Below are 5,318 nucleotides of genomic sequence, written 5' to 3' on the forward strand. Positions count from 1 at the left end.
TTATTCCAGACCGCAATGTTACACCTAAACATACATTTTCCATCACTGATAAAGTCATTGGGTCCAATGGTTAGACATATGTGTATGCGGTTTGAATCTAAACATTGTTTATTTAATGTCATGGAATGTTGAGTCAAATATAATCTATTTTTAAAACTTCTTATAAAGTTGATTTTGTAGCATAAAGTCAATTTTTTTACTGATATTATGATTGTCCGTCTGATTCAGAGGGGTTGGATTAAATACGTTAGACACATTTCAGTTGAATGTATTCAGTTGTACAACTGACTAGGTACCCCCTTTTCCATTTACTTCCCCTTTCATATCTGTAGTTAAAACGCTGTCAGTTCCACTTTAAATATTGTGTCTTGCCAATTCACCCTTTGAATGGTAGACATACACAAACCTGTCTCCTCTCCTTCATCTACACTGAATGAAGTGGATTTAACCCATACCAGTCTATGTCCTGTCTAAGCCGGGGAACTGGAGTTCTGCTAATCTATATGTCATTTTTTAAAGAAGGTCATACCAAGGATCATTTAGCTATTTGATTTAGATTTTTAAGACCCCTTGAAGTATCAAAAACATATTGTGGCAGGCCATGGGGTTGGGTCAAAACATTTACACAGATCAGACACAGTAGGATTAGCTCAGTTTCAAAGGTGTTTATTAAAATAAAAGTCCAAAAGAAAAGAATAGGTCTCCCCCAAGAGACCCTCTCCGGGATAACGTCTTCTGGGCTCCGGGTCTTGCTGTATCCTGTGGGGATCAAAAACTGTACTCCCTCCTGTTACCTCTGGCACCATCCCCAACTATACGGGAGTCCTTTCCTCCCCCAGTCTCCCCGTGTGCTGCCCTTCTGGCAGCTTTTTGGGACTTGTACAACTGGTGAGCAATCAGCCCTTGATTACTCACCAATCCCCAATCAGCCCCAATTAGTCCTGGCCGGAGAGCCCGTCGAGACCTGGCACGTCCAGCAGATGGAGCCATTGCCTCGTGATGTATACTCCATCTGTCACCAGGCCTCGATGAGTCTCCCCCTGGTGGCTGACCTGCTGTACGCCAGAATATATATAAAAAATGTTTAATGAAAACAATTATTTGGCAATACAGCTATTAGCAGATTCACTGCATAGAACAACAGATAGTCCCCAAACAATCTGTCCTATATCTGAGATATGAAGTGTCTGTCCTATATCTGAGCGATGTAAAAGATCAGGAAACATTTTTTTAACCCCTTGTTTTTGGCACTGAACTGTCCATATACTGTATACTTCAATTCATTGTTTCAACTGGTACTGGGTAACATTCAGATGAATCTTGTGAAGCCTGTGGGCGACCTAGAGCAAAACAACCGACATGTTTGTGAGAGTCTTACCTTTCTGTAAACTGTTTGGACTCTACTGACAGAAGTTGGCAGATCGGCTGTGCCGACTTAAGACGAGTCCCAAGACGCTTGTGGGGTCATAGAGCAAAACGGAGAAATTGTGTTCCTGAGAGTCAAATCTTTCCATAAAGGGGTCATAGTAGTTACTTGTTTTTTGTACACTACCTCCATTCTTCCATTCGTTTGTATTCACACGAGTCCCATGACACTTGTGGGGGTCATACAGCAAAACGGAGTACACAATCATAGGTCAAACCATTAGGACGCTACAGACAACTTTGTGAGAAGACCGATTTTTGGGATGTCTCATTGTCTGACAAACATCGCTCTAGGTCTGTCACGTTTCTCCGCAGATGTGGAAGTGTGATATCGGCGGATGTGGTGGATTGAGATGCATCCATAAAACAGATATCACTAGTTTAAAATTACAGATAGGCTCGGATATCGACTCAAGGGGGTTAACAAGTGACATCTGTAAGGAATCATAGCTTTCATTTGGATTCATGGATATATGGATAAATATACACAGTACCAGTCCAAAGTTTGGACACACCTACTCATTCCAGGGTTTTTCTTAAGTTTTACTATTTTCGACATTGTAGAATAATAGTGAAGACATCAAAACTTTAAAATTACACATATGGAATCATGTAGTTAGCAAAAAAGTCAACAGTGAGCTAACATAAATATATGTTATGTTTTCGCTGTAAAACATTTAAAAAATCGGACACGTTGGCTGGATTCACAAGATGTTTGTCTTTCATTTGCTGTATTGGACTTGTTAATGTGTGAAAGTTAAATATTTCAAAAAAATATTTTTGAATTTCGCGCGCTGCCTTTTCAGCGGAATGTTGTGGGTGTTCCGCTAGCGGAACCCCTGGGCGAGAAAGGTTAACCTGTTTGGGCTGCAGGGGCAGTATTGAGTAGCTCTGATAAAAGGTGCCCATTTCAAACGGCCTCGTACTCAATTCTTGCTCGTACAATATGCATATTATTATATTTGGATAGAACACACTACTTTATTTGCTAAAACCCTTTGGATCATTAATCTGTGAGTAAATCAGAACTCATTTGGCAGCAAACTTTCTGACCAGGAAGTGAAGTCTGAAAACGATCTCTGTTCAGGGCCTGCCTATAAATGGGCATGATATGTATTAGTATACATGCACGTCATAAGAAGAAATGGAGTGTTTATCTTGGTCTGAGGTGGAATAAAAGCTCTTGGCATGACGTGTCACCCATTTCCTGTTTCCTGGAAAGCGCGAACCTGGGATTGCCTTCTGAAAAGCTGTCGTTATAGACTACTATCTCCGGCTTTGATTTTATTTGATAAATGTGACAATATCATCGTAAAGTATGTTTTTTCAATATAGTTTTATTAGATTATTGAAATTTATTCGGGACGTTAGGCGTGTTGCATTGTGTGCCTTTGTTCAGGAAGGAGAGCTTCGCGCCACTTGGCGCGAACAGCTCTTCTCCACAAGCCCCCTTTTAAAAAAATGACTGGATTAAAATGGGATAGGAATAGACTCTCTAGTTACACTATCCACACTGTTAAATATTTAATCCCCTCTGTCACAAGATTTCACTTTTGACATTGGCGTCAACCTCTACATGATGAGCTGCCAAGCCTGTCCATTATACAGGCTCACACACTCCAACGCCATCAATTGTATCTCAAACACTTCGCTCCTCTGAGATCACATGGTCTTGACCTGAATTATAGTTATGTTAGAAGAGTTAAGAAGAACTACACCACCACCCCATTGACTTGACACTGACTGCCTCACTATCATATCATTCAGATGGTTAGAGGACATGTACCATACAGTATATGAAAAATCACAAGTGGTATACGTCATTCCTTGTGCATTTGATGTTATCATCCAAGTAAACTGGGAACATTCCCAGAACATTAGCTAAGATTCCCATGAAGTTCTAGTTAGGGTTTTATCTAGCATTATGATGACAGCATCCCAAAAACATTCAAAGAATGTTTTGATAACAACAACAACAAAAAAATCTGCAGAAAATGTTTGAATCCTTGGAATGTTCTGCTAACATTGTTAGACTTCAGTGCAGCTTTTGACATTGTTGATCATAGTCTGCTGCTGGAAAAAACGTATGTGTTATGGCTTTACACCCCCTGCTATAATGTAGATAAAGAGTTACTTGTCTAACAGAACACAAAGGGTGTTCTTTAAAACCTCCCACCTCGTCAACAGCCAGTGAAACTGCAGGGCACCAAATTCAAAACAACAGAAATCCCATAATTAAAATTCCTCGGTATTGGTATTTTACACCATTTTAAAGATACACTTGTTGTAAATCCAGCCACAGTGTCCGATTTCAAAAAGGCTTTACAACAAAAGTAAACCAAACGATTATGTTAGATGAGTGCCTATTCACAGAATAACACAGCCATTTTTCCAGCCAAAGAGAGGATTCACAAAAAGCAGAAATATAGATCAAATTAATCACTAACCTTTGATGATCTTCATCAGATGACACTCATAGGACTTCATGTTACACAATACATGTATGTTTTGTTCGGTAAAGTTCATATTTATATCCGAAAATCTGAGTTTACATTGGCGCGTTGTGGTCAGAAATGCATTGTCTCAAACAAAAATCCGGTGAAAGTGCAGAGAGGCACATAAAATGACAAACACTCATCATAAACATTGATAAACTATACAAGTGTTTTCATGGAAATATAGATAAACTTCTCCTTAATGCAACCGCTGTGTCAGATTGTGTCAAAAACGCTTTACGGCGAAAGCACACTTTGCGATTATGTTAGCTATCCACAGAAACGCATTGTCAGGACCCGGTTACGAACTCGGGTCTCCGGTGTGAGAAACAGTCACTTAGCAAACTGAGCCACTAAAAGTCGGCAGAACCCAGAAGATGAGGCAGACACAGCAGTACTTGAGACGGTGTTTTAATAAAGTAAAAAGGAAAGTTCTTCATGCAAAAATATAAATCCACAACGTCAAAAGTAATTCCAAGAGAAAAAGGTAATCCTCCAAGTCAAAAGGTAAATCCACAAGGTGGTAGGTACAGCAGGAAAAATCCTCGAAAGATAATCAAAAATAAATAAACGAGAACAAAAACAGAGTACCACAAGAGAGTCCAACTGGAGCAACAAATGTTCACAGCATCGCTAGGGCTGGGTGCTAACATTCAAACACAGAGAAAAGAACTGAGGAAAACTAAGGGTTTAAATACATTCAAGGGAAACGAGACACAGGTGCAAATAATAACTGGAAACAAGGGAAAACAAAAGGGTCAAAAAAGCACAATGGGGGCATCTAATGGCCCCGGAACATCCTGGCCAAATCCTGACAGAATCCCCCCTAGGAACGCTCCTGACGTTCCTACCAGCTTCTCGGGTGGAGGGCCCTGAACTGTCGAATGAGGTCAGGGTCCAGTATGTCTTGGCAGGAACCCAGGAGCGCTCCTCGGGACCGTAGCCTTCCCAGCTCACCAGATAACTGCCAGGACCGCTGCACCCGGCGGGAATCCAGTATCTGATGGACGGTATAAGGCCGGCAGGCCTCCGAGACACGGGGCGGAGGGGGAGGTCTGCCTGCCAGGACAAGGTGAGAAAAAAACAACAGTTTTATTCTTCTTGTCAATATGGGGGCGCTGTCCCATAGGAAAAAATCCTGCCCAAATTAAATCTCTCGTACTCAATTCTAGATCGTACAATAGCATATTATTATTATATTGGATACTCTCAAGTTTCTAAAACCGTTTGAATTATATCTGTGAGTAAAACAGAACTCATTTTGCAGCAAACCTCCTGACAGGAAGTGAAAAATCTGAAATCGAGGCTCTGTTCCAGGGGTTTCCTATTTAATTTGCCTGAAATCTATGATATACATGCACTTCATACGCCTTCTGCAAACTAATTCAATAACAGGCC

The sequence above is a fragment of the Salvelinus sp. IW2-2015 genome, linkage group LG14, assembly GCF_002910315.2.
Source record: "Salvelinus sp. IW2-2015 linkage group LG14, ASM291031v2, whole genome shotgun sequence".
NCBI lineage: Eukaryota > Metazoa > Chordata > Actinopteri > Salmoniformes > Salmonidae > Salvelinus > Salvelinus sp. IW2-2015.